Genomic DNA, 25,415 nt, shown 5'->3' with positions numbered 1-25,415 from the left:
GAACATGCAGATTTCTAACATTCCAGTAAGCTGTATGCTTCAATAATAAGGGCAAGAATCTTAGCTTCAAAAAAGCCAGCTGAAATGGTCAAGATCCTGAATTGTGAACCCAAGATCAAACTGTAGACTTTCACAGAACTGCAGAACAGACAGATCACAAACAATCAAATACTTTATATTAAGGGATATTAACAAAATACTGTGTAATGTCACATCAGGGTACTGCTACTTCATTTTCCATCTGTACCATTTGAGAATTCCTAGTAACGGTGGTTTGGCTCACTTACTTGAGTCTTCAAACCCAGCTTTCCTGTTCCCTAGTCCACCACTCTGTCCAGTACCCCATTGCTGCTGGGTAGATCCTGTTGGAATTTAGCAACCTATAAAAAGGTCCCTCCCAGCTAAAAATCTCTTTAAGGTGGTAACCTTGAAGAGGTTTTAGCTCAGAGGGACCTTTCTGGGCTGTGATGACTGTCAATCAATCCAACAGGAACCAATTGCTCCGTCTCTGCCCCAGATTTTGAAGAAAGCCATGTGTCTTTACTTAAGAATCCCCACCACCCCCTATGCTCTTTTTCAGTCAGTGGACAGTTAGTAATGTAGTCTGTCAGACTACTGGAGTCAGTTTTTGAGTCTGTCATGTAGTCAGTCATGAAGCTAGTCAGTCCTTCATGTAACCAGTTACTTTCCCCCCCTACAATATGCTGTTTTTGATTTATTCAGAACTGTGAGTAAATTGAAATTTTGTTCTTTTTCTTAACAGTGTCTCTGAGTGAGTTATTTAGACAGTAAGTATTAGCTGAGAAGAGCTAAGCAATAAGGGGCAATCAACTGTGAAGGGATTTGAAGTTAATTTTGATCTGTAGGTTCCTGGACTTTTTTTTTTGCTGCATAGCTAGAGGTGTTCCTTCAGCCCTATCTCCTTCATTTCTTAAAATCTTACATAGTTGGTAATAGATAATAAACTAGTCAGAAATAAACACATTGAGATTTCCTGTCATGACAGCAAGTATCCTGAAGTGTGAATCTTTGCAAACTTCTTCCCAGCAGGACAACTGTTGTATGTGCTTCTGTTTCTGGTTTGCTCACTGCGGAGACTGCATGGAAAAAGGAAGCAGCATCATTACTTCAGTTAATTCCCAGGAACATGGGGGAAGCCTCTACCGGTGCAGGAGGCGAGGCAAAGCTTACAACTGATGGAAATAACAGAAAAACATTTAAAAAAAAAAATCAACCTGGATGATGAACAGCCCACAAGACAGATGGCAAGTGAAATTTGGCAACAGTACTAAAGTCCTCTGCTTATTTGAGAAGGAAATCCTCCAGGCTTAGCTTCCGTCCTTTAGGAAGATTCTCGCCAGAGCAGAACCAGAAGAGTCGTCACATGCCTGTTGCCCCTTGGTTTAAAGCTTCAGTAGATTTCTTCCTAATAGCTGCAGCCTTTGGAAATGTATTCTCAGCCATCCATTCTCCAACATGGGCTGTCACAGAATCTGAACAGCTCTGCCACAACTTTTCAGAAGCCTTGCTAAAGCTCTTGCCCTATCATCAAATCATAGAATGGCATAACTAGAAGGGAACACAAGGGTCATCTCAGTCAGTCCCACAGCTAAAGGATCCCTAACAGATCACCATCCAACTTCTGTTCAAAGATTTCCAAGAGTTGTTGGCCACTTTCTGAGGTTATTCCTCCAACTGTCAAACAGCCATTATGATCAGGGAGTTATTCTAAATGTTCAGCCATAATCACTTTTTCTGTAATTTTCTCAGTTCAAGTCCTACTCTTCTGGAATAGCAGAAAACAAGTTTGCTCTTTCTTCCTTGTGGCAGCCCTACAGATGACAAGTATGGCTGTCATATCACCTCTGAATCTTTGTTTCTCTATACACTTATATGCCCATTGGGTTTAGTGAAACGTCCTTAGTAAACAAACACAAGGTTGGGCTGCACGGGGGGGGGGGGGGAGGATTCATTATCGTTTAAAGCCAGGACTGACACACCCAAAATAAAAAAGCATTTGAACTTGTGCAAAAGTTGTCTCCATTAACTGAGTTCCCACAGACAGAGTTTACACATGGGATGGGCAACAAGGAATCCCGGAAGGCTTTGGACGTGCCATTTGTCTTTTGAGAATACGAGCTACAAGAAACCTTAGTCTAGAATGAGTTAAGGAGAAGGCATGGTGCAGAACAAACAGTGCAGCTCTTTTGTGCACTCATAACATGCCTGCATGTGATTCAGTGCTGGAAATCCAATTGTGAGTAACAACTAGAGTAGGCCCATTGAGTAAGTGGGGATTTGGTGAGTCAGCACCTCTGTTGGTTCCACTGATTGTTGTAAGTAAGTTGTTTACTCTAGTTGCAACTTACTAGTAGATTTCACTCTAAGTTTCCCCCTTGTGCCCCCACCTACTGAGATCAAGATCTTCAAAGTATGATCCTTCAAAACATGGGGTATCTAGACTAGAGCTCTCATGTTCCACCTACAAGGAATCCAAAGATGTACAGTGGAAAATACTGTTGTGTTTGCAACCTTTTGTTCAAGAAGTGTGGGACCTGAAGTCCCAGCACACTGACCCAGGACTCAGCTTCCTTGAAAGAGGAGTGGACAAAGTATGGGGGGAGGTCCTAAAGATGGTTAGTAGACCTCCTGGGCCCCTCAGGCTTCCCTGCCCTCCTGGCATCAAACTAGTCTTTCCCTGTATGGACATTGGTTGCCATTCCTGAAACCCTCCAGAAGCATTTGTTTTCTTTCCAGAGAGGTTGGAGAACCCGCTGAAGTTGGCTCCCAGTTTGTTGGTTGTTGGTGAGGGTTTTCTTTTTCAGTTTTGCACATTTTGTTGGTGGTCTGGGAACCTGCTGGAGCATCTTGAGAGCAAAACCGTGGCCTCAGAAAGCTGCCCTCCTCTATTAGACAGAGATTACTGGAGAGTTTTGGTACTTCTGAGTGACCCCCCCCCCCCATTTTTTCTTAAACATACATATAAGACCAACATAAAATGGAGAATTAGGTCCTTCATTATATGGCTGTTCCCATCCATTTTTTACTTCTTTTCAGTCTCCTTTTCAGCAGCTTCCAATTGCACGTGCAGCTCTCACTTCTTCTTCCCCTTATCTAATGGAAATGGATTGACTCAATAAAGGAAGCCACAGCCTTGAATTTACCTGACTTGAGCAAGCAGTTGATGACATGATATTCCAGAGGTCAATCATTCATAGGGGCACCATCAATGGCAAGATATTTGTGAAGGCTTTCACGGCTGGGTATACTTTATTTGTGGGTAGCTGTTTTTCCTCTCAGTTTGGTATTGTTTTCTTGGTTTGATGGCTCTTGTGATTTCATTTTTGGAGTAGCCATAAAGTATTTTTGCCATACATCAAAGGGGTCACGGACCGCATGTAGAAACTTATGAAAAAACACAACCTACAAACAGTATTGAAGCCCACCACAAAAAAGCAACAACAAATGTTACGGTCACCAAAGGACAGAAGGGACTCCCTCACCACTGCAGGAGTATACAGGGTACCTTGCAGTTGTGGCCAGGTATATATTGGAACCACAAAACGAAGCATCCACACAAGAATTAAAGAACATGAGAGACACTGCAGACTAAAACAACCAAAAAAATTGGCAGTAGCTGAACATGCCCTGAAACAAGTTGGACATGAATTCTATTTCAAAATACTGAAATACTGGACAACACCAGCAATCATTATGTTAGACTGCACAGGGAAGCCATTGAAATCCACAAACACCAGCAGAGCTTCAACAAAAAAGAAGAAAGTTTAAAACTCAACAAAGCATGGTTCCCAGCACTGAAAAATACAGCCTGCAAAAGGTCAATTCAACCCAGCCACAAGGACCGGTGATCACTGCACACAAAAGACCAGCTAACAACACCTATCAATCATAGTGACTGATAATCTCTCCTCCTTATCACAACAATACACCCACAACAAAAACACACTGATCCCCATAATCACCCATCTCCTGAAAAGGACAAAAGCTGATTCAACAGCTATAAACACTCCCAAACAAACTGCACCAGAGCACAGAGTGTTGTCCTCTGAAGATGCCGGCCACAGAGACTAGCGAATCATTAGGAAGAACAACCTTTAGAACACGGCCAAAGAGCCTGAAAACCCCACAACAACCAATGGGAATATACTTGAAAGCAAATAACAACATCTGCTGGTCATGACGATACAGGGCTATAGTCTCCTGTAACACAAGTCTATTCTTATTTCTGTACAGTAATACTATTTGGAGTTTTTTGCAACCTTGCATGCTGCCTTTAGTAGGCTTGGCTAGGAAGGACCTTTCTGGGCTGGGGTGACTGTCAATCCATCCAGCACTAACCAAAAGTTCTCTCTTGCTTCTGAATTCAGAGAGAGCCACGCCACTCTGCTCAGTCCTTTTCCCCTTTCTAGACTCTCTTGAGGTAAAAGCAAAGCAAATATACCACCCTATAGTGCTTAAAAAGGGATGTGGTGGCACAGGGGTTAAACCGCAGAAGCCCCTGTGCTGCAAGGTCAGAAGACCAGCAGTCGTAAGATTGAATCCACCCGATGGAGTGAGCTCCTGTCGCTTGTCCTAGCTCCTGCCAACCTAGCCACTCGAAAGCATGTAACAATGCAAGTACATAAATAGGTACCACCACCGTGGGAAGGTAACAGTGTTCTGTGTCTAGTTGCGCTGGCCACGTGACCATGGAAACTGTCTATGGACAAACACTGGCTCGATGGCTTGGAAACGGAGGTGAGCACTGTGCCCTAGAGTCGGACATGACTAGACTAAATGTCAAGGGGAACCTTTACCTATAGTGCTTAGATAGTGACAGATCAGTGACAGATTTTACTTTCTTGACCTCCATGATCACTGCAGATGGTGACAGCAGCCTGCTTCTTGTGAGGAAAGTGATGACAAACCTAGACAGCATCTTACAAAGCAGAGACATCACCTTGCCAGCAAAGGTCCACATGGTCAAAGCTATGGTTTTTCCAGTAGCGATGTATGGAACTGAGAACTGGACCATAAAGAAGGCTGATCGCCAAAGAACTGATGCTTTTGAATTGTGCTGGAGGAGACTCTTGAGAGTCCCCTGGACTGCAAAGAGAACAAACCTATCCATTTTTGAAGGAAATCAACCCTGAGTGCTCAGTGGAAGGACAGATCCTGAAGCTGAGGCTCCAATACTTCGGCCATCTCATGAGAAGAGAAGACTCCCTGGAAAACCCCCTGATGTTGGGAAAGTGTGAGGGAAAGAGGAGAAGGGAATGACAAAGTATGAGATGGTTGGACAGTGTCACCGAAGCTACGAACATGAATTTGACCCAACTCCAGGAGGCAGTGGAAGACAGGAGGGCCTGGTGTGCTCTGGTCCATGGGGTCACGAAGAGTCGGACACAACTTAACGACTAAACAACAACAAATAGTGCTTAAAGCACTCCCTGGAAGGTTTACAGTTTAATTATGCGGGCTGTTCATTGCCCATCCCCCACAAGCTGGGTACAGTACTCAGTTTACGGACCTCAGAAGGAGGGAGGGCTGAGATTCAACAGTACTGCAGTTTAACCACTGTGCCATGAGGTCTGTTGTTGAAAGCAGTCATGTTTCTCAGTTTCCTTTTTTATCTGTTCATAACTGCAAATAAAGAAAGTTTTATTCTTCCACCTACAAATGGATTTTATAATGTCTCTGAGTTATTGAGACCATAGGTGCCAGTTGATGAGATAAGGGGTGGACTGCTTAGGGGAATTTGAAGCTATTCTGCTCTGCAAATCCCTGCACTTCTGCTAGAAAATTTAACCAGAAATTCAAAACTTTGCCACCAAGAAAGCGAACACCATCCTCGTGAACCTTTCTGATCCAGACAGCAGTCGCTACAGTATATATACTCTGTTTTAACGGGACAGAGCAGCTGGCCTTTTAAAGCCTGAACTGAAAGACAAGTCAGCTGCATACGCGCGGTTCTCAATGGCCGGCAACTTTATTTTTTTTCCCCCTCTCGCTGGTGTTCCTACAGGGAGAGCCTCCAGAGTCGGAGCAAGGCCATCTCCTCCCACCCCCTCCCTTTCCCCCAGTCCTCGTGTGCACGCCTCCTCGGTGGACATGCTGTGCCACACGGGCGCGCCACACACGTACACCAGAGCCAGGGTCCGGCCAGCCTGCGAGCTCGCGAGGGCGGCCATTCGTGGATCGGGACAGGGCTGAAGCAAGGCGGCGGGAGGGGGTGGGCCGGTGGCGCCGCGGGGAGACCGGCACCCAACCTCCGCCGCCGCCGCCGCCGCCGCTCGGACAGTCGCCGCGGGGACCGTCTCGCTCCCCAATCCGGAGGCGCCTGGCTTCGGTTGGGCCGCCGGGAGCCAATCCGCCGTCGAGGGGTGGGCGGCGGCGGCGGCGGCGGCGGCGGAGCAGCAGATGCCCGAGGAGCGGGGAGAGCGCGCTCGGAGCGCTAGGCTGCCGCCGCCGCCGCCGCCGCGCTTTGTCCTCATCGGGTCTGCCGCGTCCTCAAACTTCTGCTGTAGGGACCCGGGAAAGGAGCATGAACGGCGGCGGAGGACGAGGACGAGGAGCAGAGCACAGTCCTCGGTGCCGGGGCCAGCCTTTCCCCGCGATCTGCCATGAAGCCCCGGGTGGAGCCCCTTCAGAAGCCGAGGTAAGCGCCCGAGAGGATCGCTTGCGGGACCGAAGGCTCCCACGCGTGGGGCTTCTCTCCCCGGGAAGCGCTCCCCACCAGGCTTCCGAGGGAGGCCGGCGGGTCACGACCTCAGGCTCTCTCCGCAACCTCTGTTGCTGCTGCTGTTGTTGTTCTTATTATTATCGTAATTTCGGTAAGCTCAGGGTCGCGAGCGCCGAGGAAGCCGGGCTTCAAACCCGTCTCTGTTCAGCAGAATTCACATCGACGTGTAAATCCGACGTGGGGTATGCGTTGGTGCCTCGAGCAAGCCTTCAGATCATGGCGATAAGCGATCCCCCCGCCCCCCCATAAAATATTTTTCCTATCCGGCTCCGCAGCCCTAAGAGCGGTCTGCGAAGTGGTTTGCCGAGATGAGATTTATGAATGGACTCGAGATTCCGGTAGCCGTGGGTGGGATGAGTTGTCCCGGCAGCGGGAAAGAAACCACTTTTCAGTCAACTCTCGAGTCTTCTCCTGTTTGCTTCCTAAAGTCTTTGCCAGGGTATCACAGCCCTGCAAAATGCAAGGAGATGACTATTTGGAATAGGGATGGAAGGAGTCATCTGGCCTTCCAGACGCTGCTGAGTTCCCACTTCCATCATCCTTCAATAGTGTCTGGGCTGTTAGGGGCTAATGGGAACCGGAGTCCAACACCTTCTGGCTGGCTATTTCCTAGCCCTATTTTATGGTGCCGTGGATGTTTTGGAACTTGGGTGTAGAAAGCGTACCTTAGATTAGGGTAGTCACGGGCCCTACTTTAGAGAGCTGGTTCCTCTACTGAAGCTGCAGCTTGAGGGGGTGCACACCCCAACTTTGGTTTGAAGAAGAAGAACCATGTGAGAACAAGACATTTAAAACTGGCCATCAATCACTGGCAGCTGGATAGCTGGCTATGGAAGCAGGGGGTCTACCTGGTTACGGGCTTCCCCAATGGTGATTATTTTTAAATTTGTACCTTTATGTATAAATGATCCTGTGCAGATTTTATGGAAAGCACTGTCCTCTATGGTTCCTCCACCCCTTTGGTAATGCATTCTCCCCCCCCCTGCGGTGTTTTTCTGAGGGGGACAACATGAAGGTAGAAACTAGTGACACCAGGTTTTTAAGGAAAAAGAGAATAAGGTGGTTGCACGTGTAAAACTGAAAAGGTGAGGTGACAAGGGAGAGGAGCAGAATTGAAGAAGAAATATATCAAGGGGTGATCAAGCAAAAAGCTGAGATGCCAGTGTTTTCCCTGAAGAACAATGGAGCAAGAAGATGTAGAATTCAGTGGACTGGTAGAGAAGTGCATTGGGACTGCAGAGCTGTTCACACACTTACATAGATGCATGTCTCATTGATCTCAGTGGGCATGTCTCCTGGAAAATGTGTGGGATTGCCCTGTTAAAATGTAAAGGTAAAAAAAATTAAAAGAAAAGTCAAAGAGGGAAGCAAAGCTTGGTGCAAAACTGGGTGAACCAAGTGGACGGCTGGACAGCTGAAATTAGTATATTCCCTGCAGCTCACTAACAGAAGGAGGTGGAATGTTGAAACTTGGAACAGTGGGACTCGGTAAGAAGAAAAAATGTGGTCTCTTAGTTGGAAGATGTGAGGATAAATTTAATGGCAGGTTACAGCAAGGTTAACAGAGTGGTAGTGCTGGCCTGTGACGGACAGAATAAAAACTGGTGGCAATTTCTGAAACCTTTGTTTCATTGACATCTGGCACCAGTTTGACCATCAGAATTGGTCTTTGTTTCTGTCATCTCTGATTCTACGGAAGTGTCACAGATTATAATTATATCTACATAAATAAAAGGAGGGGGTTGCAACTGTAGCATTCCATGATTGCTGACATTAAATCCAAAAGTGATGATATGCTGTACCTTTAATTCTCTGTAAAATCTCTTGTTTACATGGAACAGACACCTGAGATTTGTCCTCCTCTTCTTCTTTTCATAATGTGTGTGATGATCGAAACAGAGTTAAAATGCTAATGCTCTTCTATGAGTAAAACGGGGCTACAGTATGTTCTTTAATTAATTCTGTCTGGCTGATTAATCAATTACACTGCTGTCCCAAATAAACATATCTGACTAGGAAGTAAGTTTCCTTCCTTTCAATGGATCCTGCTTTCCAAGTAAACATGGCTCATGTTGCAGCCTAAAGGTTTTGTTGCGAATGAGGGTTTTCCCTCTGTTTAACCGAAAGGGCTACTGTTAAAAAGCAGGTTGGTAGGTGATCTGCACAAATTTATTCACATTCCCTTCTTATACCAAAGTTAATGAGGAAGAATTATTAATAGAGTTGGTTTTTATCCAAAACTAGTGGGCATTTTGCATTTTAGAATGGAACTACATCAGCTTTTCTTTTATGAAGAAAAATAACCAGACATTTGAGTCTGAGGGAGATCAGCTGAAATCAGTGTCAATATCTTGTTTAAATCTGGATCTTTCATAAAAGTGTGATTATGGATTTTTTAAATATAGCCTTATCCCCAAATGATGAAAAAGACATTGTAATAAATGCCTTTTATGTGTTAAAGTGTGGGTTATCTTATACTAAAAATGGCAAGCTTTTCCCAAAAATAAAATGTAGGTACAGTTGAATCTAATTGGTAAAAATTATAATAAACTTGGTTTTAACAAACTTGGAAATATTAAGATCTCCCGGTTGGAAGAGAAGTTGAAAAAAATGCTTCAGATTCTCATGCCTCAGCATCAATTTTCTGTGTGACTGGGTAGGCCAGACACCTGGGATTTTTCCATTCCAGATGATCACATCAAAATTTAGTCTCTTCTTCAAGTCGAATGGATTTTGACAACTTGAAATTTCCCATGTTGTTTTTATTTTCTTTTTAACACACTAAAACATGCAAATTATAATATCCAAGTGCACAAGATACAAGCCTAGAATGCTTTTATTATGGCTTCTCTCGGTTCAGTTTGTCCCAATAACACATACATTTGTTCTCCATTCCGTACCCTCTGATGTTGCAAATATATAACAAGAAAAACACTCTTAGATCCACTGTGATCCAGAGTTCCCTGCTACAAGTTGCTGCCGGTTTCTGTGGGTGAAATTGCTATAGTCAATGACTGCAAGTTTTTCATGAAAGATAGAGACAAATTTCTCATGAAAGAGACGCTTCTCACTTTGATAGTGGACTAACCACCACCACCACCACCTTTGATTTGACAAGGTGCTAATTGGCAATTTCCAACTTTTAAAATTTTTCCTAAGTAATTTACCAATATGCTGTTCCAGCGCTGGCTTAAAAACCTTTTTAAAAAGAAGAAGAAACAAGGAGTGCTCAGTTGAAGTGTTCCATGCATGTGCCTTTGAGTTGGATCAGGTGATTTACACAGAGTAGAAAGTAGGAAAAAATGATACCAGCAAATGGAGGCAAGTTGCACCATATCTGATGCCTGAAGTAAAAAAATGATGATTCCCTCACTAAAAAGACACAATTCCCCACTGGGCTCCCCCCCCAAGTTAGCTTTGCATCATATAGTCACTAATTTTAAATTCAATTTCCTTGATGTAAAGTCCAATGGAAACTGCAGAGTAAATGACCCATGTAGATGTCCTTTGACCTTGCTCCACCCCTATTGGGCTATTTTCTCATACCTCCACCCCATTGCTTCTCTCCCCCTAAAGATGTTTTATACTGTGGCAAGCCTCAGGGTTCCCTGCCCTAACTTCTCTCCCCAGTCCATAACTTCCCTTGCAAAAATTTGGCTACACAGGAGTCAGCATTGGAAAACATCAGACTGGTATCAGTATATCAGTTGCATGAGTATACATAAATCTGCTGGTCCTAATATTATACATAATTATAAAGATGTAAGTATACAAAACCTATTTAAAAAGATTAACTTTCTGAAACAAACAGAGCATCTTACATTTCCTTTACTCTTATATAGTGAATGAGATACATTTGTTTATTAGCCACAATGCAGAGTTGTGACAGGCTGCTGATGTAGTATTGTCACTGTGTGCAGTTTTCATCATCTATACTGTACAGTGATCTATTCTGCCATGTTTGAGAATCCAGGTTTTTCATATGTATGTGAAATATTATGAAGAATCATGGAGCTCACAGGCAAATGGTCAAGGTGTTGAACATGAGTCTCCCAGCACCACGCAAGGGAAAATCCCAGAAGTAGAATCCTTTTTTTCATCATTTAACCATTTTCATCCAAACACAAAGCAATTCTCAGGGATGTTTTTCAACAAATATGAGTAGTAATAAGCACAAGAGGATATCCTATAGACCAGGGGTCTCTAACCTTTTTCACCCCACAGACCGGCTGGGGAAGGCAGGGCACCCCGCACTTGTGTGCATGCACAAACAGCAGTGCAGCACTTGTACAGGCACCCATGCACATGCGCAAACAGTGGTGTGGTGCTAGCATGGGCACGCTGGAGCACACGCACATGCACAAATCAGCTGTGCGGGGTGCGTGTGTGCTGGGTGGGCTGGGGCGGGAGGTCTGTCTCCGCGGGCCAGTCCAGCTCAGGCCACGGACCAGCACTGGGCAGCAGACTGGGAGTGAGGGACCTCTGCTGTAGACCATCTTGACTGCTGCCGTTGGTGCTGTCAACATTCAGGCTTCCCTTTGCTATGCAAAGCTTGACATCCTTTTTCCTGCTGGCAACATGGGCATTCTGTTTTGCAGCAATATGGGGTCATGTCTGGCTTTTCAAATCATAGGTACAGAAGCACAGTATCCCACATTCATAAATGAGAGGGGTTTTTTGAAGAATTGAATCATAGAGAATCAACTGATTGAATATTGAAGAATGTTGAAGAATTGAATTGAAGAATTGAATCATATATTGGTCTGTTCTATCATCTTTGAGAAGATAAAGAGGTTCCTAATGTGTCTTCTGTTCCTGACGTGGGAGGGAAAGGATATTCCCTTACACATCCATTTCTTAAAGAAAACGTTTAGTGTTTTGTATTGAATTGCCCAACTAGCATTGGATACTATAAATTAGAACCAACTCTTACAGGTAAAGGGATGTGGTGGCGCTGTGGGCTAAACCGCAGAAGCCTGTGCTGCAGGGTCAGAAGACCAGCAGTCGTAAGATCGAATCCTCACGACAGAGTGAGCACCCGTCGCTTGTCCCAGCTCCCACCAACCTAGACTTTCGAAAGCATGCAAATGCAAGTAGATAAATAGGGACCACCTCGGTGGGAAGGTAACAGCGTTCCGTGTCTAAGTCACACTGGCCATGTGACCACGGAAGATTGTCTTCGGACAAAACGCTGGCTCTATGGCTTGGAAACGGGGATGAGCACCGCCCCCTAGAGTCGAACACAACTGGACAAAAATTGTCAAGGGGAACCTTTACCTTTACCTTACAGGTAAACCCAGGGTGCACACACCATTTTCCCATGTTGTAGTTTTCAGAGAAGGAGCTGTATTAGTCTATGTAAGTATATCAGGCAAACAAAAGAAAAGAAAAAAGACAAAAACATTGTGGCTCCTTAAAAGCTAACCTTTTGTGGATCAAGTCCTCTTTTTCAGATATAAAAGCCAGACAAAATGACTGTCATATGTATACAAAGTAGAGCTGGGAGTACAGATAATGAACAAAGTGACAATGGTTGGTTAGTAACAGAATAGGCTGTGACTAGTGCTAATGGTCTCTCTAGGGTAACAATAGCATAGCTGACATGGGTGGCAAACTAGAAATTAGTGCAGGGTTTCATACTTGTTAATGACTTAAGAACCCTTAATTGATATTCAGTCCTTTTAAGTGAGTTTCCTGCATCCAATTGTATCTTATCTCAGCTGTTTCTCTCTCCAGTCGTGTTTTGCAGTGGTTTTCTCCCTAAAATAGTTAGTTTCAGATAATTCAAGAACAGCTGGATAGCTCAGTGGTTTAGGTCTCTGGCTGTGGAGGCAGAAGTTGGGAGTTCAGTTTCCCACTGTGCTTCCCTGACAGGGGCTGGACTCGATGATCCATACGATTCCTTGCAGCTCTGCAGTTCTTTGATGATGATAATGAAAGAGTATCAGGTTAGATTGAAAAGTTATGTCACACTTTTTAACATCATGGACTGCGGGAGTGAGTGTGATAGGGAAAACTAACAGGGAGCCAATGAAGACATACCAAGACTGGAGGGTGGGGTATGCAATCATACCTGCTGGTACTTGTGATCAGTCTGGCTGCCTCATTTTGAACCTGCTTTAGTTTCTATACAAACTTCAAGAGCAGCTCTATGTAGAGAGCATTACAGTAGTCTAATTTTTAGATTACTAGCACATGAACCACTGTTGTTAGGCATTTCTTCTCCAGGTAAGGGCACAGCTAGGCAATCAAACTAAGTTGATGAAAAACACTTCTGGCCAGATATTTGCACTTCTATAGAGAAAGCTGGGTCCAAGACTACACCCAAGCTGCAAACCTGATCCTTCAGGGAGACTGTAAGCCCATTGAGGTGAGGTAAATATCCCTCTAACTGGTCTGAAAATCCTGCCAACAGTAGGATCTCCATCTTCTCTGGGTCCAGTTTCAGTTTTCGGCCTTATCCAGTCCATTATTGACACTAGGAAGAAGGATCTGTACTGCATCACCTGCAGATGACTAAAAGGAGACATAGAGCTGTGTGTCATCCACATATTGATGACAACAAACTCCAAATCTCACCCATATGATTTTTCCTAGCATATGATTTCATATAGATAATTAAAAGTATTGGGGAAATGGCTGAACCCTGAGAAACACCATAACAAAGTCCCCAAGTTGTACCATGTGAGATCAGCCCTTGAAGAAGGGCTGTTGTTGTTGTTGTTGTTGTTGTTGTTGTTGTTGTTGTTGTTGTTGTTGTTGTTGTTGTTGTTGTTGTTGTTGTTGTTGTTGTTGTTGTTGTTGTTGTTATACCACATTTCTCCCAACAAGGGATCCAAAGTGGCTCACAACATTAAAATAAAGAATGGAACACCCAAACCCTAAACTCGATAGCCATCTCAGATGGATACCATGATTAGTGGTAACCCAGCAGGTTTACACTCCTCCTGCCTCCCTCCCTCAGGAGATCATTTTGCAGGATGAACAATGACGTTTCAGTTCCATTGATTCTTTTGCATAGAATGCAGAAGGGTATTATTGGTAAAGGATAGCATAGATCTCACAAGCAAGGAACAAGTAAACACACCCTATATGCTGTGTGTGGCATTGTTGGAATTTGCAGATGTGAGGACAGATCCACATTGGGTTTGTAGCACAGTTTCCTTCCCATCTCTGAATCAGTGTTGTGTAGTCTGTTGTGTGTTAGTATTTGCTTGAAATTGGGGTGTTGTTTGTAAGGAAGTACAGGCCTGACATCTAGGGCTTAGGATTTGGGCTTGTTTTGCAGCCACAGGACCTGACCACCTTGCAGTCATTGAGTCGATTATGAACCCCTCTGTATACCAATATATTCTAGAGTCAAATGTCTGCCAGCTAAAGCTTGGCTGAAATTGGGTCATGCAACAGGACTATAATCCCAAGTACATCAGGAGATCTGCAACAGAATGGCTGAAAAAGAAAAAAAAATCAAGGTGTTGCAATTGTCCAGTCAAAGTCCAGACTTCAACCCAATTTAAATGCTTAAGAGAGTTGTGCATAAACAACTGTCTCAAAACCTGAATGAACTGAAGCAGCATTGTAAAGAATGATGTGAGAGACTGAAAAATTCATACAGAAAACGATTACTTCAAGTTATTGCTGCTGGTTCTACAAGCTATTGAATCATAATATGTACTAATTTTTTCACACATAGCTTTTCCATTTTGGCTTTATTTTTGTTAAATAAATCATAACAGAGTGTAATATATCATGTGTTGTTGATCTGAGGTTGTATTTACCTAATTTTCAGACTTCCTAAGGACCAGATGACTTTTATTATGTCCTGATATGTAAAATCATCGAATTCAAAGACAGTGTATTTTCTTTTTGTGATTGTATGGATTGTATGGATACTGGAGGCCCAATTAAAAGACTGAATATCAGCCAAGGGTTCTTAAATCATTACCAAGTTTGAAATCCTACATTGATCCCACAGTTTTTTACCTGCATATATTTCAATGTTAATGTTAAAAATTACTTACATCAAAAATGATGTTTGAAGTCAAAGTGCCATGCCTTGATTTGTGCTCCTTGGAAGAACAATCCAGACAGAACAATAAATTTGATTTAAGGAATATAAATTGAGTCTCTTTGTGCTGTGTACATGAATTAATTCTTAGCAAAGATATAAGAGTTTTTGTATGCATGGGCTATTGATGCTTTGGGACAGGTAGTCAAAAAGCTCACAATTCAGCCGCTTTGAAACACAAAGGTGGCAATCTTGTACCTATTTTCCCCAAAGTAATCAGTGAGCCAGACATAGAACTGGAAATCCTGTAGATTTGAAATTAGAGTGTTTGGTGCATATCTGTTGTAAAAGCTGGTTTAACATTGTTAGATCATCCTTAACCGTGATAATGTGTTTCAAATGCTTCATCGCTATTGCCAGCATCTAATTATGTCCATTCGGGAAATGACCCAAACAGGCAAAAAGGGGTTCTAGCTCAGACATATATAGGCTGTGTATATGTGTTCTTATGCTTTCAAGTCATAACCGACTTATAGTGACCCTAATAGGGCTTTCAAAGTAATTGAGATATTTAAGGAGGAGTAGTTTACCATTTCCACTCTCCTAGTGAGTTTCCATGGCCAAGTGGGGATTCAGAGTATTCTCCATAATCCTAGTCCATTACTCTGTCCACAGGCCACATTATCATTTTTCTGTCAATGCAATCTCAAGTAATATTTTGCTTCTTTATAACATTATCAGTACAGCCCCACTGGTTAGTTTGATGACATGAATTATAGCAGCAAATGCCTGCTAGTTAACAAGCTGCCAGTTGTACCCTCATTGCTCACCAGCTCACAGGACTGGCATATGATGAGGGATGGGAGCAGCAGCACATTAACTAGCAGCGATATCCAACTGCATAAGGCTTATCCTGGCCGAATGAGTCAATAGGACCGGGGCAACAATATAATTAAAAATGCAGTATGGATCCCTCAGAGCTTGGAAATGCATAAAAACAAGTTGTTGTAATTGGTTCCTTTATAAATAAAGTGTAGCTAATTCGCAGAAGAATGGTAATCTGATGAGGGATGACTTCATTCCTTTCAGGATATAGCTGTAAATTTTTAATTACTTCCTTGGGCAAGGTGCACAGTCCCAGGTTACCTGCAGAAGAAGGGAATGGTAAGCCACTTTGCGAATACACTTTTGAGCACTCTGTCAAGTCAGAATTGATTTCATGGTACACTATTACTTCTTGTTCCTATTCCTATTCTTGTGATTTGGTCTCAGTCTTTAGCTGCATGCTTTGTGCTACACTATAGCTTGTAGTACTGTGATGATTTAAAAATAAACAAAAACAACTAGCTCTGTTAATGTTGAGAGTATGAAGAGCTTTTAAAAGTGTAACTGATGGTACTAATTAGGGGCAGCTTGAAACTGTAACTAATTACTTGTAAAAGAAACTCTCCAAGCTCTGGACTCCCTTTGTTTGTTTGTTTTCATAAAAGGTATTATTATGCTTATTATTATTATGCTTGATAATGATGATGATGATGATGATGATGATGATGATGATGATGATGATGATGATGATAATAATAATAATAATAATAATAATAATAATAATAATAATAATAATAATAATAATAATAATAATAATAATAATAATAATAATAATAATAATAATGTTTTATTACGGTCCTTGACCAGCAAAAGTAAGGAACGTTATTTAAATTAGGAGACATAAAATCAATCTAAAAACATGAAAAACATCTATATACATATAACATAAAAGGTATAATACATTTTCCCCTACAATCCACCTTTTACTTGCAATAGATACATAAAATCTGGTTTGTTTTTGAGGATTCTCCTCCCATTCAATTGTCTACTCCTACTGTGAACAGTAGATTGCAGTGCCTTGTGTTCATCTGCACTGTAGGGTTCTGTTGGTCATTCCAGGCTGCTTTTTTGGGGTTTTGATTGGTCTTTTGAGGCAGTCGTTCCAATACCTGCATCCAGACACACAAGGATAATTGTTGCTGAATGTACATTCTGTCCACATGTGTCTTAGTTTGCTCCCAAACATTTTGCTCCTGCCTCTTATTGCCTTCCCCTTTCGCATACCTTCCCCTCCCTAGCTCTGCCTAGTTCATTCTCCTTACCCACCCACTATCTATTTATAGCACACTTCCATTATCACACCATCCCCAAACCTTTTCATTTCTCTGTATCTACCCATTTCACTGCATCACAGTGTGCAACTGTTCTTGTCAGCAAAATCATTGGTACTGGAACCCACTTTTGCTAAGTAAAGCTTGGTGCTACACAACTAGTGGTATGATACTGTGGGCTGATTCCTTTGCTACCACATCCTTCCATGAATCTCACAGCTCTTAGCAAGCCCCCCCTCGCTGATAAGAGACTCAGAAAGGTTAGTGAGCAATCAGCTGATTTTTGACACCAACTCTTTAGAAATGGGGTGGGGGATATACATGTTCATGAAGATTCTCTATTCTGGATTTCATTTTTTGTTTTTGCTCTCTGCCAGGGGGCACATTATAGCTCAACCTTTGAGAGCACAGGCTGACTGCCCTCTGGAGATCATTGGGGAACCAGCTCTCATTGACACCAACCCCTGTCTCTATAAAGGAGACTTTTCCCAGGAATCATCACATTTCTATCTTCAATCATAAGTTATCATAACAAAACATTTATTCATGTTGTGAAAATGAGAAATAAACATGTGAAGTTTTGATATTCTAAAACATCTGCCCCCTCATTTTATTATACGATATTATCTACCTGCCTTAGCACAAAACTAATATATTTCCAAAAAGAGAGGGAGGGCTGAAAGATGGCAACAGCTGATATCCCAGTGCTGTTATATGGCCTTATTTGGAACAGGGAAGGGAGGGGTAGAATGGTGACCACCATAAGCATACTCGCAAAGAAATGTCACTTAATAAGACACATGAATAAATAGCATAGAACAGCACAAATCAACACAGCGCTGGCTCCACATGAGTAGACAGGGCAGTTCAGACCAATGTAGAACAAAAAATGCACCGCCACCTGGAAAATTACACTAAAAACTTGTCCCACCTTGACACTGTTGACTTGGAGAAGTGCAGCTACGCACTTGTCGGTAAAAAGAAAGCTGAAGAAGTGCTCCGTGTGGAGAAGCCCTAGTCAGATAAAATATGCCTTCATACATCATAGTATATTTTATGAGGTTTTGTCATTCAGACGTAATGAAGAAAGATAGAATGTTGGTGAAAGGATCTTATCAACCCCCAGGGCTAACAACTAATATAAGGAGAAAACAGATTGCAAGTATTTATCTCCTCAGAAACCCTCTCAGTTACTTTTCCTCAGATCTCCAGACAAGAATCTCAAATCTATTTTTGGAGGTAGGGCTGCACATAGTCTTGGGAAAAGAAGACCATGCCTCAAAGCAGGCCCCTCACCCATCTTCCAGCCCTTATTATCCCACACATTTATCCCACAAATCAACATAGCAGACGTTTCTCTTTTTTTATTCTGCAACTCCTAGACTCCCACAGTCAGCATGACAAAGAATTCTAGCAGCTGTAGCCCCAAAAGGAAATGCCCTCCGCCAGACACACACAGATACACAATATCAAATGGTATAGCACAGCTACTTTTTTAAGGAAAAAGGAAAAGAGATTTTATGCTCTAGTGAAAACATTGCTATTAGCTTCTGATTATCAGGCAAAGGAAGTTGTGAAGTATGCTGTTAGCCAAGGCAAAGCAGAATAATAGGCGTTGGATTAAGGTGAGAGCGCTACCAAGAGAAGATCATCAAATATTATTAATACACATTTCGAACTCAGTATCATAAAATAATGTTTTGTCTGTACAGATTAATTTTTGTTCTGAAATACCTTGCCATCCTCTACTCCCAAGGAAATATCAATGAATAATCCTTTTTAAAAAATGGACTGAGAACCTGAAATTGGTTTTTTCCAAGGATGTTTGCTAAATCTGATAATTTTTTTTTTTTAAAGCACGTGGAATCAGAATGGGATAATAGATTAATGGAGCTGGAATGGCCAGTTTGAAAGACTGAAGCCTTGATTGGAACCAGTGGGTTTTCTACTAGGCATTTACAGCTGGAAATGTGACTAATGGCCTGTGTTTCATGGTGCTAAATGTAAAATGATCGCATGGCATCCTATGAAAGTGAAACGTGATGAGTAACATGTAGCAGGTGCAACTGATGGTGCTTGTGACAAGGTGTTCATGCAAAGTGGTTTATTGCATGCTTTGCCCAGCCCCTCATGCTCTCCATGAGTGTGCGATCATCTGATATTCTTGTTGATTCTCATTTGCTAGAGGAAGAGTCTGTTGCTGTCAGGACAATTCTAACTATTCTAATCCAACTATTAGAAAGACTCGCAAGCAGTTCCATCTGGAATTCCACCTGCACGTTTCCTGGCACAAGGAATGATTCATGAGTATTTCACCAGTGGCAATAGTTGGAATAGCATGTGTGATGTTTGCTCACAAAGGGGGTCGTTTTTCCAGAGCTTTTCCCATGTCTATAGGATGTGAGACTAACAGGAGCAAAACATGTAAATCTTTTTTTTCACCCAGTTCCCTCTAGTTTGGAGACAAGGCTATAGTTGGGAAGTAAGGGAGGGATGTTAGATTGCTACACAGTTTCAGCAGCAAGGATGGGACAGGAAAACTTTTCACTGCCACACATGTTTCTTTTCTTTTTTAACTGTTAATCTTTATTGCATTTAAAAAAGAAATTATAAAAATAAGTAAATAATTATCACAATATTAGCACATAACCAAAATAACTTTTTATTATTTCTTTCGCAAACCAGTAAGTCTTTAACATTTTTACTTCCTTATTTTGCACCAGACATTTATTTTCTTCACAATCTTAATAATACCTTTTTTAATTCTTATTTTTTATCCATATTAACAATCTGCTTTACTTTGTTTTTATTTCTGTTGAGAGCGGTTCTGCTTCTAATTTAAGCCTAAGTCACATAGTACAGGTTTGGGATCTTTCTTCTATTTCTCTGTAAGATAATGCTTTACTTTCCCCCATTGAGATTCGTGCTCAGTTCTACTCTTTCCTTTCAATGAGTCTGTTAGTTTGATAGTGTAGTGCTAACCAGCATGTTATAATTTGTTGTTTAGTCGTTTAATCGTGTCTGACTCTTCGTGATCCCATGGACCAGAGCACGCCAGGTTCTCCTGTCTTCCACTGCCTCCCGGAGTTGGGTTAAATTCATGTTGGTCGCTTCGATGACACTGTCCAACCATCTCATCCTCTATCATCCCCTTCTCCTCTTGGCCTTCACACGTTTCCAACATCAGGGTCATTTCCAGGGACTCTTCTCATGAGATGGCCAAAGTACTGGAGCCTCAGCTTCAGGATCTGTCCTTCCAGTGAGCACTCAGGGTTGATTTCCTTTAGAATGGATAGGTTTGTTCTCCTTGCAGTCCAGAGGACTCTCAAGAGCCTCCTCCAACACCACAATTCAAAAGCATCAATTCTTCGGCGGTCAGTTTTCTTTATGGTTGAGCTCTCACTTTCGTACATCACTACAGGGAAATCCATAGCTTTGACTATTCAGACTTTTGTTGGCAAGGTGATTTCTCTGCTTTTTAAGATGCTATTGAGGTTTTTCATCGCCATTCTCCCAAGAAGCAAGTGTCTTTTAATTTCGTGGCTGCTGTCACCATCTGCAGAGATCATGGAGCCCAAGAAAGTGAAATCTGTCACTGCCTCCATATCTTCCCCTTCTATTTGCCAGGAGGTGATGGGACCAGTGGCCATGATCTTAGTTTTTTTTATGTTGAGCTTCAGACTGTTTTTTGCACTCTCCTCTTTCACCCTCATTACAAGATTCCTTAATTCCTCCTCACTTTCTGCCAGCAGAGTGGTATCATCTGCATATCTGAGGTTGTTTATATTTCTTCCGGCAATCTTAATTCCGGCTTAAGATACCTCCAGTCCGGCCTTTCGCATGATGTATTCTGCATATAAGTTAAATAAGCAGGGGGACAATGTACATCCTTGTCATATTCCTTTCCCAATTTTGAACCAATCAGTGTTTCCATATCTAACTGTTGCTTTCTGTCCCACATATAGGTTTCTCAGGAGATGGATAAGGTGATCAGGCACTCCCATTTCTTTAAGGACTTGCCATAGTTTGCTGTGGTCCACACAGTCAAAGGCTTTTGTATAGTCAATGAAGCAGAAGTAGATGTTTTTCTGGAACTCTCTGGCTTTCTTCATAATCCAGCGCATGTTAGCAATTTGGTCCCTAGTTCCTGTGCCCCTTTGAAATCCAGCTTGTACTTCTGGGAGTTATTGGTCCACATACTGCTGAAGCCTACCTTGGAGGATTTTGAGCATAACCTTACTAGCGTGTGAAATGAGTGCAATTGTACGGTAGTTGGAGCATTCTTTGGCACTGCCCTTCATTGGGATTGGGATGTAGACTGATCTTTTCCAGTCCTTTGGCCACTGTTGAGTTTTCCAAACTTGCTGGCATATTCAATATAGTACTTTAACAGCATCATCTTTTAAGATTTTAAATAGTTCCACTGGAATGCTATAACCTCCATTGGCCTTGTTGACAAGATTTCTAAGGCCCATTTGACTTTACTCTCCAGGATGTCTGGCTCTAGGTCAGCAACCACACTATCTGGGTTGTCCGGGATATGCAAATCTTTTTGGTATAGTTCCTCTGTGTATTCTTGCCACCTCTTCTTGATGTCTTCTGCTTCTGTGAGGTCCCTACCATTTTTGTCCTTTATCATGTCCATCTTTGCACAAAATGTTCCTTTAATATCTCTGATTTTCCTGAACAGATCTCTGGTTTTTCCTTTTCTGTTATTTTCCTCTATTTCTTTGCATTGTTCATTTAAGAAGGCCCTCTTGTCTCTCCTTGCTATTCTTTGGAAGTCTGCATTCAACTTTCTGTAACTTTCCCTATGTCCCCTGCATTTTGTTTCCCTTCTCTTTTCTGCTATTTGTAAGGCCTCGTTGGACAGCCACTTTGCTTTCTTGCATTTCCTTTTCTTTGGGATGGTTTTTGTTGCTGCCTCCTGTACAATATTAGGAGCCTCTATCCAAAGTTCTTCAGGCACTCTGTCCATCAAATCGAGTTTCTGAAATCTGTTCTTCACTTCCACTATGTATTCATAAGGGATTTGGTTTACATTATACCTGAGTAGCCCAGTGGTTTTTCCTACTCTCTTCAATTTAAGCTTGAATTTTGCTATGAGAAGCTGATGATCAGAGCCACAATCAGCTCCAGGTCTTCTTTTTGCTTACTGTATACAGCTTCTCCATCTTTGGCTGCAAATAATATAGTCAATCTGATTACGGTATTGCCCATCTGGTGATTTCCATGTATAGAGTTGCCTCTTGTGTTGTTGGAAAAGAGTGTTTGTGATGACCAGCTTGTTCTCTTGACAGAACTCTATTAGCCTTTGCCCTGCTTCGTTCTGAACTCCAAGGCCAAACTTTCCTGTTGTTCCTTTTATCTCTTTACTCCCTACTTTAGCATTCCTAGAATGAGAAGAATATCTTTCTTTGGTGTCAGTGTTAGAAGTTGTTGTAAGTCTTCATAGAATTAGTCAATTTCAGTCTCCTCAGCATCGGTGGTTGGTGCATAAACTTGGATTATTGTGATGTTGAAAGGTCTGCTTTGGATTCGTATTGACATCATTCTATCAGTTCTGAGATTATATCCCATTACAGCTTTTCCCACTCTTTTGTTGACTATGAGGACTACTCCATTCCTTCTATGGGCTTCTTGCCCACAATAGTAGATATGATACTCTAGTCAGTTGTAATCCAAAACATTTGCACAACACCAAGTTCTAGGTTAGCTTTCCCTAGCAGCAGCAGGAAAGGCTCACCTAGAACCATAAGTGTACAAAGTTTCAGATAGCATGGAATATCGAGGTGCCCTAATAAGACTGTCAAGTCTAAATGCAGAGGTCAATGGAGTAGTGGGGCACAGGAAATCGGATATATGATTGAAGTTGATGGGTATGGTTTTCTTGCTGTCCTTTCCATGAAAGCAACAGAGTTTTAGTTATCATGTAATATCCTCCAGAAGGCATTCATTGAGAGGCCTGTATTGATTCCTGTGGGGAGTCAATATATATAATTGTGACAGCTGTTTTCTGGTGATAGAGGTTCAACATCTGGATAAGAAAACAAAAACATATGACTTTGTTAATTATTTCCCATTGTACTACAATCCTGCTCCCTACCTGCACTGAACAGAGGCTGAGAGTATAGCAGCACATAGATGTATTCAAATCTAGAGAATTCCAGTGCATTCATAATATGAAATTTTATTAGCATTTCAGGTTTCAGCAAGGTTCTCATACAATCAGCACAATTCAGAACAAATAAGATTGTAAAATAAATCCCCTAGCAGATATCTCTCAAACATTGTGAGGTTAGTATTATTGGCAGAGTAGTATGTTAAGGAAGACCCAGGGAGTTCTGGGCTTCCATGGCAATGAATGTTTTCTCATGAAAATTAATTGCTAAGAGGGTTTAAATATGCCACTGTATGGACGTCCTCTTCTGAAATACAGTCTTTGTACATGATCAGAATTAGAACTGGAATGGCTACATAACTTAAATAGAAAAAAAATAGCACTGCTTTACCGTATATACTCAAGTATAAGCCGATCTGAATATAAGCTGAGGCACCCAATTTTACCACAAAAAACTGGAAAAACGTATTGATTCAAGTATAAGTTGAGGGTGGAAAATGCAGCAGCTACTAGTAAATTTCAAAAATAAAAATAGAAACCAATAAAATTACATTAACTGAGGCATCAGTAGGTTAAATGTTTTTGAAGATACTGCCCTTCTGAACTGCAAGACACCACTGCCTGCGGAGGGAGGACTCATACCTGATGTTGCGCTTATCTATTGCTCTATTGCTGCATAACAAGATGGAGGGAGACAGAGGACGGAGGAGGAAGGTGGGAGGAGGAAGGTGGGTACATAGAATATGCAGAAGCAGGAGGATGGGAATGTCCTGGAAGCGGAAATGCAGTGTACTTAACCTGGGTCATTGGATCACCCACAGAGGCTGCAGGCATCCGTAGATGAGCTGGGAAGTCCAGAGAACATCCACACTGCAGGGGAGAACATGTAATTTTGACACTGACTTGAGTATAAGCCGAGGGGGTGCTTTTTCAGCAAAAAAAGTGCTGAAAAACTAGGCTTATACTTGAGTATATACAGTATTTGCTAGAGTTATGGCAATATTTGGGGAAAATTTGGGTAAATGCAGGCAGGGAAGTGCGCTTCATCTGTCATAAACATCGAAAAACCTCATGATTGACATATAAACTATGCTAAATACTTCCTGTACATTACTTTACCTGTTGAACATCACACCCAGCACATGCTTCTATATATCTAAAATTGCTTTTGGTACCATAACTCCTAGAAGCCATTAGCCACTGATCATTTTTCTGAACAATTTTTTCAAACAGTATCTTTCTTTGGGTACTATCTACAGTGATTAGAATTGATGGGCAAAGTGATATTTTCCAGTGGTATCATGTAGAAGGAAGGATTCTCTCTGTTTCCCTCATTTGGTTCTTGCTCCTTTTATTCATACTGTATATGATGAATGTTTTCAGTTTGTGGCATATGATAAGAAGTGACAGAATATGGCAGAAATGCAGAGACAGCTGTTTTTCAGATTCTTAGCTAGCAGCAATAGGTTTTCACAGAGATGAATGAACGGGTCTCTGGCTATGCTGACCTCTATATGTTTAAAATGAACACAATCTGTGTTATATACTTGAGTACATCATGTAAGTCTGGTTAATGTCAATGCAATCTCGTCTAATGATACTGGTTTACAATAGCATGTTATCCGAACTCTTCATACCTCTTCTAGTCTGTGATCTAAATAAAGTTTGCTGGCAGCCTTAGGGCATGTGCTTGAGAGGCAGGGCAGAATAGTATCATGGGCTGATAACCTTTTGTGTCCTTTGGTGTAATCACCAGCAGTGATCTCTACATCAGAATATTAAGCTACTATGTTTTCTGGTGTCTGATTATCCTTGTTGGATGAAAGCCAGCAGAAGGTCTTTACCAGGAACACATTTCAGACAAGGAATTTGTGAAAGAGGTCTGCTTTGCTTTTCATGACGTTTTATTTGAGCAGGCTTGGCATGGCTCCTTTGTCAGGCTTTGCTGTCAATTCATAATAGTTTCCTTAATCATTTCCCTGCAAAGCCTCATTCCAGGACTCAGACTTTTGCTAATGCGGTCATCGAGAAATCGCCATCTGATTCTGCTGACCAGGATTAGTGTGTTCTAAACATGCTGATGTGTTTTTGCCTCTTCCCCCTCTAAACAGCTTGTCTTTCTGCTAAAGGGAATAATATATTTGAAAATGTAACAACCAAAAGGAATATTTTAGTCAATCTAAAGGGATACGATAGTCAGTCCTTCAGTTACTTTCCCCCTCTTGCTCAGCGTCCTTGCAGCTTTTTCTTTTTAGCTTTATATGCCCATGCAATTCTGTATACTCCATACGTTTATGTGTGTTTTACCTTCCATCTTCAGGAACTGTTGGAATCCACAAGGTTTCTCTGGTGCATATATGGATGTGAGAGGCTGTTTTTGTTCCCAGT

General features: G+C 42.0%; 1 protein-coding gene across 1 annotated transcript in view; it reads left to right on the top strand.

Moving 5' to 3' along the window:
• Positions 1-6,137: 6,137 nt before the first annotated feature.
• The window catches only part of AMIGO2 (adhesion molecule with Ig like domain 2), a 34,771-nt gene continuing 15,493 nt past the window's right edge, over positions 6,138-25,415 (top strand). The window contains exon 1 of the mRNA XM_020795545.3: positions 6,138-6,658. The gene's annotated coding sequence lies outside the window, so the exon portion shown is untranslated. The remainder of the gene's footprint in view (positions 6,659-25,415) is intronic.

Source organism: Pogona vitticeps, chromosome 5, assembly GCF_051106095.1.
Source record: "Pogona vitticeps strain Pit_001003342236 chromosome 5, PviZW2.1, whole genome shotgun sequence".
NCBI lineage: Eukaryota > Metazoa > Chordata > Lepidosauria > Squamata > Agamidae > Pogona > Pogona vitticeps.
The sequence above is the reverse complement of the archived record's forward strand: the minus strand, read 5'-3'. Positions and strand labels throughout refer to the sequence as shown.